This window comes from Pagrus major, chromosome 18 (assembly GCF_040436345.1).
Source record: "Pagrus major chromosome 18, Pma_NU_1.0".
In the NCBI taxonomy this organism is placed as follows: domain Eukaryota; kingdom Metazoa; phylum Chordata; class Actinopteri; order Spariformes; family Sparidae; genus Pagrus; species Pagrus major.
In genome coordinates, this window is record NC_133232.1 from 10,997,065 (window position 1) to 11,009,680 (window position 12,616).

The window sequence follows — 12,616 nt, forward strand, 5'->3', positions numbered from 1 at the left end:
TAGTACATGTGTCTCTGTTGGACAGGTAATGAGCTGGCTTATTTTGGTTAGGGGAAATGTATAATTACTCTGCATTATGTAGTCAGCGTAGCTAATGTTAGCTCCTTATGTTGCTGTCGTATGTATTAGCCCATCATTAGCATCGCTAGCTTGTAGCTAATGTTAGCTAGCTAGCTATGATAGACTACTGCCGTATGAAACATATTTACATGTAATGTTACTGTTTACATGCAGGCGATCATTTACATGTACTGTGGATCTAATCCATATAGTGTTCACACATGCACTGCTACCCTGGGCTGTTTGGACATTGGCCAGACGAGCTGTATGTGAGAGGGGGACACATTTTTGTGTGCTACACGTGTAAAAGGCCAAGTCCATTGTTCGGACGTCATGGGGAGATTGCATATGTGAATATAGTTTGTATTGTATTTGTGAGCTGATGTCATTAGATGGTATTTATGTGACGTTCATTCATATAGACTTTGAACTGGACATTTTACAAATGTGCTGATGTAGTCTATTTCTGTGTTCTATAGTTATGAGAGGGATGCATTAGCTTCCACACCTTAGAAGAGTCACTTCACGACAGAACCATACCTATTTCTGCAGAGACTCTCTCTGACAGGTGAGTGTAACTTGATGCTGATAGCAACATGCATCAGACCACTGTTATTCATGTAATATGTATCTTTGATGGATACATTTCATATATACAGTACATGTTTCCTTCTTTCAGTACAAGTTGGTTTGCTTTATGTGCATGGATGTGCTCCTTAGCAGGGATACAATACTAAAAGGAATGGCATCATTTCATTAACTGCACCAGGAAAATGCTTCAAGTACTGGTTCTAACAGTCACATACCGCTTAAGACTCTTACATATGAGTAAGACTTTTTTTTTAAGAAAATAGACTTTGCATTTCAATTCATGATCTGACTGTCAGCTGACCACAGCAGAATGTGGGAAACACACAATGCATTTTTTTCAGTCCTGTGTTGTCTTTGAGAGAATCAATAACATTTTTATGCCCCATAAACACATTCAGATGTAACTTTATGTCCTGTAAACACATTTAGTTTTCCATCTTTATCCAGTTTTCTGTAACTATTGTAATTTTTGCAGAGATGATGGAACTCCTTTCTCTTAGGCCAAGTACTCCAAGGTGTACAAAAGAAAGTCCAAAAGGTAGAGCTTGTACGTACTACTGTCAAAATGCACAGTAAAAATAATGAGAACGTAAAACTATGTAAATTGCTCTCAAAGTGACATTTTGCTAACCCCGCAAAAAAGTAGAATAGGTAAATATGAAATGACTGTAAATGGTGCAATTCTGATGTAACAGAGGCTATTTGTAGTTGTTTTCAGGAATATTTGTCACTGCATAAAATGCATCCAAAGTTGTGGCGTTATATTAAATTGAAATAATTTCAAGGTCCTTGAAAAGCTGTATTTACTGTCAGATAATTAATTTCGCTATTCTCTCTACAGGACAATCACTGCCATAACAGTAGAGGATTAAGACAGCAGCGACATCAGCAGCCTCACCTGTTGGCCAACACTATCTGTGTTTATAATCAGTCAAGAAACCTCTGGATGTCCTTCCTGTATGTAGTGTTTATGTTAATTGTACTGTATATTGTCTAAACGATAAAAGGTATACTATTTTTGTAGTGTTATTTATTTATATGTGTTCCAAAAAATGCAATGCAACAAGAGTCTTACTTAATTCAGTTGTTTTTATTAGTGCATCACAATTAGATGAGCAACATGATTAGGTATTTCACTAACAAGACCAAGCCACATTTTAACGTTAAGGTATTTTATTTAAATTGGTAGAAGATTTTGGGAGGATAGGAAACGGGGGTCCGGGTTGTTGGATGAAGGAAGGGGAGTTCGAGGTTGTTGGATGAAGGAAGGGGGGTTCAAGGTTGTTAGATGAAGGAAAGGGGGTTCGAGGTTGTTGGATGAAGGAAAGGGGGTTCCAAGTTGTTGGATGAAGGAAAGGGGGTTCGAGGTTGGTGGATGAAGGAAAGGAGGTTTGAGGTTGGTGGATGAAGGAAAGGAGTTTGAGGATGGTGGATGAAGGAAAGGGGGTTTGAGTAGGGTTGCCGATTGGCTGGACTGTCTAGGAACCAGGGAGGTTGAGACTCGGAATGGGGGTACGTCTCGATGGGCGTACGTCTTAGTCGGCGTGGCTTCATCGTCCCGTGAGGTTATCTGAGTGGATGAGGATGGCTTTTCTAGACCATTGTGCCCCCAAAGAAGTTCGGCGATTATGACTGAATAAAGTTCGAAGAGGGCAGAGTGGGGACAGTTCTGGGGGCCAAACGGAGGCGAAACCATCTGCTGCTGTAATAGCCTCCAAAACCTACTGAGGGTGCAGCATCCATGTACGGCTGGATGTCCTCTGGTTGGGTGGTGGTTCATCGTAAAAGAAAGAAATGCCCATTCCATGAAGACAGAAAATCGCCCCACATTCTCGGCTCCATTTTGCATGAGTCATCCAGGGTAACGTAATTGTGGAGGGATGGAATGGCAGAAGACGGGGATAGAAGGTGGGAGATGAAAGATTGGCCCTGGGGGATAATGTGGATGGCATAATTGGGGTGTCTGAGCAAGGAGAGAAGCTGGTGATTGGTGCAGCGGTGGGCAAGGAGGTAGTTGGATATGAACAAGGAGGTACGTAGTAGCTTTTCAGTTGACAGTTGAGGAGGTCTGCGGTTAAGGGAAAGCGTTTTGGTGCAAGCTGGGGTTGCCTTACGTAGACCGTCGATCTGCATGGTGACATGGGGATGAGAAATGGAGGGGGCTGGAGCTCCGGAGAGCAGTTTGATAAAGAAGTTGATGCCGCTGAGATATACTTGGATGGTGGAAGTTCTGATTTTGAGAACTGTTTGGGCATATGTGATGAAGCTGGTTATTGTTAAAATGTCGATGGAGGGGAAAGGGAGGTTGTGAAGGGTATGGAATGACTTGAAACTGCACCGTCCGGTGTAGTAAGATGAAAGGGTCTTGGTTTAGTGTAAAGGTAATTTTATTTGAATTGATAGAAGGCCTGATGAGGGTAGGAGAGAGGGGTCGAGGTAGTTGGATGAGACAGAAAAGGGGGTTCGAGTGCATTGAACGGTGGGAAAGGGGGGTCGAGAATCTGAGTCTGGTGCCGAGGATTTGAATTGTGGGGATAAGAAGGGAGGAGCTTGTGCCCCTACAGAAATGTGGTGATGGCGACTAGATACGTTTGTAGAGGGCGAAGGAAGGGGAGAGTGAGTTGAGGGGCCAACCGGTGCCGCACCATCTACCACTGTAGTGGCTTCCGAAACTACTAAGAGCACAGCGTCGGTGCACGGCTGGGTGAGGTCGTCGTAAAAGAAAAGAAAAATATGCCGTTCCGGAAAGAGAGGAAGTGACGCCATGTTCGTGCTCCATTTTATGGGAGTGGTTGAAGGTGAGGGATAGAAAAGGAGGAAGTCGGGAAGACCAGCAGTGGATGAGCCCTGGCCTGTGGTGGCAGTGGCTGTGTCTGAGGCGGTGTGGTTGGCAGTGGTTGCTGGAAATGGGTAACTGGATGTAGCTGCAGGAGCTACGTTAGCGGGAGGGAAGAGAAGAGGAAAGGATGCTGGGATGAAGGGATGTATGTGCGAGGGACGATTGTGCAGCCTGCAGGTACAGGGAAGAGAGGAATGACCGTCATCGGCGCGACTGGCATCGTCTGTGCACCGCGAGTGTGCAGCAGCCAGAGTGGAGGTGGAAGTGGAGGCTGCGAGCAGTGGGAAAAGCCGGGCGTTGACGTCGGTCCAGCAGAACGGGATGTGGAGGATAGATGAGATGGATCCGGGAGTCTCAGGTTGGCAGCTGTGCAGCTGCGTGTTTGGCGCCGGGAGGCTGGCCTTTTATTTAACACAAACAATGGAATACACAATCTAAGTAACATGTACTTTATACAAGTGTTGCAAGTGTAACAGAGCAAACTACCAATAACCTGACTTCACAGAGATCCCAATGACACCTGAACAGTGAACAAACACATAGATTGAGCACATGTGCATTACATCAGCCAGAGGTAAACAGTCCTATGCTTAGCCGTGCAATGCTATGCTGTGTGCTATCTAGGCCCAGTTCAATGTTACCAGTCTTTGTAGAAAAAGGTCCCGGTGGTTCCTTAGCTGATGAGCCAAGCAGGAGAACATTATCATCTCAATGTTGAACAGTGCTGTCCTTACTGTGCAATGTCCTATGAAAGAAGGCGGTTGGAGGAAACTGGTCCTTTCTTTTGCAGGTGTAGCAGCTCTGTGCTAACTTGCTTTGTGTCCCTCGGACTGTGGAGTTCTGTGGGCCTGCTGGAATGGCGGCTGGCAGCTATCAGCAGCTGTTGAGCCCAGGAGGATCCAGGAGAAGAGCTGGGGGCAAGGCCGCTCAGGGGGAAAAGAGGTGGAGGAGAGAACTGGGGGGCAGCCAAGTGGGGGCAGAGCTGGAGAAGAGAGAGAACAATGGACAGAGCTAGAGTTTTGAGTACCTGGTCAATGACCAATAGTAGCTCAAAACTGGGTCTCTGGGCAGTCTTTGCACCTAGGTGTGAAGACTGGAGAATTCTGGGGAAGTGAGTTCAGTTCTGAGTCCATTTTGAAATCCTCAATGAACAACTTCATCTGTGGATCCCAACATTTGGGACCTCACCACATGGCCCTAACAATAGAGAGGAATGCATGTAAAATCAAAAGCCTGACATGCGGCCTCCACGCACAAACAAAGTCTGCAACAACAAAAAAGTACACCCAACCTCAGCCCAGTATGTCACACCTGGTTGTTACATTTCTCCACATCAAAACTCTCTTCTCCCATTGGCTGAAAGCGTATCTAAATGTAACGCAGTTCAGGCGCAATAGCCATGAAGTCAGGAGAGTTTAAGTACCTCTCCATGTTTCGCTGTTTTTGAAACAATGACAATAAAGATCTATTCATTTAGCTGCTTGCTGCATTCCCAGTAGCTAAGTGGCAGCAATACTGCAAAAGCTACATTTATTTTAAGTCTTGTGGGCCACTGTGTCCTATTTATGTGCTGCTCCTGACTACTGTAAAACAGTCAGTCCCAAACTTAAGAATAACGCGACCCAATTTGAAGTCAGAAACTCTTATTGGGCCAACCCAAGCTTTCATTCACAGCTCTGTTCCCATCATTGACGCAATTCAAGATAAGCGCTGATTTTGTGTCAACGTCTTGTTCCTGCATCAAATAATGTTGCCCTCCTTTTAGAATTGTGTTTCCTGCAATGCGATCTACTGACCTTAATTTTCACCATTGGCTGCATGGAAAACATGGGGAAAACATGGGAAACAGATTTCAACACACCACCAGATAAAAATATGTCAAATAAATGAGAATAACCCGTAATTTAGCCACCTTGTTGTAACATCCTTACCTGTCCCCTTAAGGGACACCGTAGTTTCACATTACGTCAGACTCCCGCGAGATTACTTGTATGTTCAAGATGGCGGAATAAACAGCACCAACTGAGTTCAGCGCCCGTGTATTTTTATTATAAACACAATTCAGCCAGCGGCAAGAAGTAAATATTACATGGTGTCAGAGTAGAGGCTAAAAGACTCACCTTCTGATCCGGAATGGATACTTACGGCGTTCCAGCACCCAGCATGAACTGGGACTCTCCGAACCTGCCTGAAGCATGGCGCCGCTTCAAACAACACGCCGAGCTAATGTTTTCGGGACCCCTGAAAGGTAAACCCGAAGAGGAAAAATGTAGTTACCTCCTTCTGTGGATTGGGGAGAAAGGACGGGACGTCTACAATACCTGGACACTGGGGGCGGACGATGCTAAGAAGCTAAGCACGTACTATGGCAAGTACACAGAATACCTCACGCCCAAGTCTAACCCAATATATGCGAGATACCGCTTCCATGAGAAGATGCAAGGGGACGGCGAGACCTTTGAGCACTTCGTCACGGAGCTGAAACTCCTCGTCAAAGACTGTGGATACCCAAACAGCGACGAGATGGTGAGGGATCGCATTGTTTTCGCTACTAATTCCCCGCGGGTGCGCGAGAAGCTACTTAGCCACGGCGCAGACCTAACGCTAGACAGAGCCATAGATATTGCACGCTCACACGAGCTAGCGCAAGCCCAGCTAAAAGACATGGTTGGAGGTACCGGCCCCAGCGGCGACGCCGTGCATGCCGTAGGGAGAAGACCTGACAAGAGGCGTCCATCCAGCTTCAAAGGCAAAGCGAGAGAGCCCGCTGCTGCGACCAAGGAGTGTCACCGCTGCGGAGGCACACACAGCACTATGGACAGCGCCTGCCCTGCTAAAGGGAAACAGTGTTTAAAATGCAAGAAGCCCAACCACTTCGCCAAAGTCTGCAGGTCAAGACAATACACACACACAAAGACTCCCACACACAAAAGCACAAAAGCTATACACACACTGGATGAGAATGTCACAGACGAGCAGATAGAATTGTTCATCGATGGGCTCACAACCGAACATACAGGAGAAAGCAATGAACAGGCATACACTGAAATTGAAATTGGAGCCCAGACTGTGAAATTCAAAATAGACACTGGCGCACAAATCAATGCCATCCCAGAGCACATGTTCAAAAGACTGTTTAAAGATGTTGCTGTGAAGCCAGCCACCCAAAGACTCACCACCTATGGAGGAGAACTACTGGCAGTGAAGGGCACCTGCAGCCTGTTATGTAAGCACAAAGACAATTCCATGATGCTCAAATTCTACATAGTTGACACAAAAGCACCCCCCATCTTAGGGATGAGAGCCAGTTTGGACTTGAGCCTAATAAAACTAATACTGGCAGTAACCGAGGACAACAAAGAGCCCAACACAGATTCACAAAGCCTTCTCAAGGAGTACGCTGATGTTTTCCAGGGCATAGGAGAGTTCCTAGGTGAGTGTAACCTCCATGTTGACCCAAACGCCACACCAGTAGTATATCCACCACGCAGGGTTCCCATTGCACTCCGAGACAAATTGAAAGAGGAACTCGACAAGATGGAGGCCAGCAACATCATCTGCAGAGTGACAGAACCCACAAAATGGGTCAACGCCCTTGTAGTCGTGGAAAAGCCCCAGACAGGAAAGTTGAGAGTCTGCCTGGACCCGAGGGACCTCAACAAGGCAATTCAAAGACCACACTACCCGTTACCGACCTTAGAAGACGTCATCACCAAGCTGGCCGGAGCACGTTACTTCAGCGTCCTCGACGCCAGGTCTGGTTATTGGGCCATAAAGCTGAACACTGAGTCATCTCTGTTAACAACGTTTAACACCCCTTTTGGCAGGTATAGGTTCCTGAGGCTGCCCTTTGGAATCAATTCTGCTCAGGATGAGTTCCAGAGGCGGGTCGACGAAACATACGAAGGCCTCAGTGGCGTAGCTGCCATAGTCGATGACATCCTGGTCTTCGGGAGAACGAGGCAGGAACACGACGAGAATCTCAGGGCCATGCTGAGACGCACAAGAGAGAGAGGGGTGAGGCTCAACCCCGACAAATGCCAGATATGTGTTTCAGAGGTCAGCTACTTCGGCCACACGCTCTCACGCGAAGGTGTCAAACCAGACCCACAGAAAATAAAGGCAATCCAGGAAATGCAGCCACCCACAAACAAAGGGGAGCTTGAAACCATCCTCGGGATGATCAACTACCTGGCCCGGTTTGCACCACACCTTTCTGAGGTAAATGCACCCCTGCGGCACCTCTTAAAGCAAGACAGTGAGTTTGTATGGGACAGCAACCATGACAACGTGTTCAAGCAGATGAAAGAACTCATAACACATCACCCCATACTTGCCTACTTTGATCCTCAGAAAGAGCTGAGACTTCAAGTGGATGCCTCTAAATGCGGCCTGGGCGCTGTCATGCTCCAGGAGGGACGGCCTGTCGCATATGCATCCAAGTCGCTCAACAGCACCGAAGAAAATTACGCGCAAATTGAAAAAGAGCTGTACGCTGTACTTTTCGGGTGCAAGCGTTTTCACGAGTACATGTACGGGCGCAGAGTGACTGTAGAATCTGATCACAAGCCCTTAGAGGCAATCCTCCGAAAACCCTTAGCCACAGCACCACCACGGCTACAGAGGATGATTCTGCAGCTCCAAAAGTACAACATCCACATCATCCACCGGCCGGGGAAAGATATACCAGTGGCTGACACCCTGTCCCGCAAGTCCATTGAGCACCAGGATAACAGCCTGAAAGAAAGCATGGAAGCACAGGTACACACGCTCATCAGCAGCATCCCGGTGTGCGATAACAAACTGTTGGAGATCAAAGAGGCGACGGCACAAGACACACAACTCATCGCACTCAACAGAGCCATAAAGGACGGATGGCCTGACGGAAGGAGGAAATGCTCGTCCAGTATCCAGGAATACTGGAACCATAGAGATGAGATCTCTGAAATTGAAGGAATTCTCTTTAAAGGTGAGAAAATCATAGTCCCTCAAAGACTCAGAAAAAACATGATCCAGCGCATACACACAGGTCACATGGGCATTGAGAAAAGTAAACACAGAGCCCGAGATCTCCTCTTCTGGCCCGGAATGGGGAAACAGATCGAAGCAGAAATAGAACAATGCAACATATGCCAAGAGAGACGCAGGTCAAACACAAAAGAGCCCCTGTCACCACACAAAATACCAGAGAGACCATGGCAGGTGGTAGGTACAGATCTCTTCACATGGAATGCGCAGGACTTCATTATCATTGTAGATTACTACAGCAGATTCTTCGAAATGGAGCGGCTCAGAAGCTGCACATCCTCTGCAGTAATCACTAAACTGAAGTCTGCATTTGCCCGGCATGGCATCGCAGAGACTGTCATCAGCGACAACGGTCCATGTTACAGCTCTGAGGAATTCCGCCGCTTTGCTGACGCGTGGGACTTCACGCACACCACCGCGAGCCCACGCTATCCACGAAGCAACGGCCTCGCTGAAAAAACCGTCCAGACGGCAAAACGCATCCTCGACAAAACCAAGGCCGAGAACAAAGACCCCTACCTCGCTCTCCTTGAATATAGGAACACCCCTGTGGACAACCTGCAGTCACCTGCCCAGCTTCTCATGAGCCGGCGCCTGCGTTCCATTCTCCCAATGACTGGGAGACAGCTGCAGCCCCGTGTAGCGCTCCAGACAGCTGTTCATGAGAGAAGAGAGGCCTGCCAGCACCGTCAGCAGACATATTACAACAGGACCACCAGGCCCCTGTCTCACCTACCTGTTGGCACCCCCATCCGCTTCCGGCAGGAGGACGGATCCTGGAGACCTGCAGTAGTGACACAACATGCAGACACACACAGGAGCTACTACATTCAGACAAGAGATGGACAGACTCTCCGACGGAACCGCTGGCACCTTCGTGAAAGCAGAGAGACTCCACACAATGACAACACTCAGAACACAAACACACATGCCAACCACACGCTGCCCTCACATGCTGACAATACCCAGCACACAAACACACACGTCAGACGCATACAGCCCACACACTCTGAGCTTGAAAACCACACACAACCAGAGAGCCAGCCACAGCAGCAACAGCCTGGCTACACAACAAGATCTGGCCGTACAGTCAGGCCAAGACAAGTCCTTGACTTGTGAATTGTAAAGGGTGTAGGCGGATCGCTGCCCTCAAAAAAAAAGAAAAAATCACTTACATGTTGTAAATTACAAAATGATATTATATGCTTGTTGCACACCTGTTAAGAAGTGTTGCCATTGTATAGGAAGAATATATTTACCTGATATTTTGAAAGTGTATTGTTATTACTGCACTTACTTCCTTGTGTTTCACATACCTGTTGATTCATGGCCTTAAGAGACATCAAAGTGACTTGTGACCCTTTCATATGTTTATTAAGACATATTAGTGTGTGGTTGTTGGTGTGATTTATCATAAGCACAGTTTGGTTTAGCGAATGAATATTTTTATTAAGAAGGGAGATGTAACATCCTTACCTGTCCCCTTAAGGGACACCGTAGTTTCACATTACGTCAGACTCCCGCGAGATTACTTGTATGTTCAAGATGGCGGAATAAACAGCACCAACTGAGTTCAGCGCCCGTGTATTTTTATTATAAACACAATTCAGCCAGCGGCAAGAAGTAAATATTACACTTGTTTTGTCAGTTCTGATTTCAATATTACATCTTAATATTTTATGGCAATTTCAAATGTAATTTAAAAATTTAACATCAAAAACGTTTTAATTATTGGGACTTCCAGCATGACCGTATAGTAACAGAGCACCTGTACCAGCCTATAAATGTTCCCTAATTTGAGAATTTTTGCTCATTTAAGTTGATATACATCGACATAATATTGAACGGGGATAAAAGCAAGGAAGGTGTATATGGGTTATGGAACAAACGACAAATTGAGAAAGGAACAGGACAAGATGGCGGTCGCAGAGAAAACAAAACTTTTGACTCAATCTGTAAAGTTATGAGTGAAGTTGTGACACTGGGGCTGGCAGCGCCTCAGACAAAACTGAAAAAAGACCTCTCAGACTTTTCACACACGTTTTCAATTGGATATTAATAGACAAATGGACCAATTCACGACGGACAAAGACCGGAAAATACTAGATGCGACATGCCAGATAGAAGAAGCAGTAAAGCGCAGAGGTGAGATGGAGGAAAACATGGCTGATATGGGATGGGACATTGGAGTTAAGGATGCCCTCACTCAGCTGTTTTGTGATCAACGGACATTACAGGAGAAAGTGTCTGATGTGGAGGACCACTCCAGGTGCAACAAAATAAGGATATACAGTATGGGGTACCTGAGGACACCGAGGGTAACTCCATAGTGTACTTCATTAAAAACCTGATAAAGACAGAATTAGGAGATGATCTTGTCCTGGACAGTGACCTGGGGATTGAGCACGCCCACCATGCTCTGGCACCATACCACCTGCAAGCAAACCCACCACACTCTATGGTGATCTGGTTCCCTACAGATGCACAGAACAAGGAAGGAAAATACACAATACAATATGCTTCCAGATTCCGCTAACCAGAGTACGTGTTTTCTTTCAAACGGGCACCGCCATGTAAAACAGCATGAACAGCAGAGGATCAGCGCAGTTGGGGATTCATCGTGGGTGAAGTCACTCATGGAATCAAGAGTAAGGGCATTCTGAAGGATGCTTCAGTTCTAACTAATTGAAGGGGAGTTGAAGGCTTGAAACCCTGTGCGGGAGTTACCTCACAGAGGCGTTAAGGACACATGTGAGCGCTGAGTTTCAGAGTCGTTAGGGCCTTCATGTAGGTTACAAGGGCTAGGTGAGCCCAGGTGTGAATGGTTTTTAAGCTTGTCTGGAGAGAGAACTAAGTACTGCATTGTAGGTGGGTGATAGGAAGTGTCCCACAGCCACCATCTTGAACACGTTATCACTCACAAGATCATGATGGCCGTCTTGCCCCTTTCTCTCTCTCTCTCTCTCTCTCTCTCTCTCTCTCTCTCCTATCCTCTTCCACTCACTCACACACACACACACACACACGGACACACACAGTGTTTACTTAAGTTGCTGTAGTTGTAGTAAGTTAATAGATATTTATTAATTGAAGTATTATTGATTATTGATCAGTTTTACTAATGATAAATAAACTCTATTATACTGTACAGATCAGTTTTCTGTGGTTATATGTGCATGTGTGTTGTAGTAACAGCTGGTTGTGACGGTCAGTGCTCGTAATAATTTCCTTCACTGTTCTTTTATTGTTTTTGTATGTACATTTTAAAGTGAATATCCTTTTTTGAGACTGTTTTCCCGTTTGCTTATTGGTCACTGATTCCAGGGTGTTGCCCCGTAATTTTTAATTTACATTAATTTTTTTTATTATTATCTTTAATAATTACTATTACAAATTATTAATTGCAAATAACTAAACTGGCCATTCCAGTGTAACCAACACATTTATTTGGCATGAAATACAGACTACACATGATTAGGGTTACAGATATGTATTTGTTGGTCACAAATACCCCAAAGAACAAGGTGGGGGGAGGAGTACACCAGTGCAATAACTACATTGGTTTTTCTTTTGTGTGCTTAAAAAAGCTCTTTAATCTTTTACTTCAACTTGTGAAAAATGGGAACCAAAACAAAAGTGTTACTTCTATATTTTCTTGTTGAGTGTATTATGCACACTACAGTGGTGGCTGCTATAAAATGTTCCTCTGAGGTTGATATCATCGCTTCACAACGCTTTACACAACATTATCCATAAATTGCATCTCATAAATCATAATCAACAAAGAAAGCCAAGACTAAATCAGCACCTTTTCTTATTCAGTTCCAGCAAAATAAACAATGCTTTAAGACCGTTCTGATTAGTTCCTGGTTTAAGATTTTGTTTGTAAGGCTCACATCCTATGGTGTTATTCACTCACACCAGAGGTGATTAGGTGAAATGATAGAAGGCTATACTCTCCTAGCAATTGAAACTGGTTATACAAGGTCTGGCCTGAGAGGCATAAACACAGTGAGGCTCAAACCATAAGACCCTCTATGTTCATTGTTGCAAAGGCATGCAAGACCTCCAGTTTGGTTTTAACTAACCGCATCAGAA

At 45.6% G+C, this 12,616-nt stretch overlaps 1 protein-coding gene across 1 annotated transcript in view; it reads left to right on the top strand.

The window, feature by feature from the left end:
- The window catches only part of LOC141012892 (alpha-1,3-mannosyl-glycoprotein 4-beta-N-acetylglucosaminyltransferase B), a 45,002-nt gene that overhangs the window by 6,384 nt on the left and 26,002 nt on the right, over positions 1-12,616 (top strand). The window lies entirely within an intron of this gene.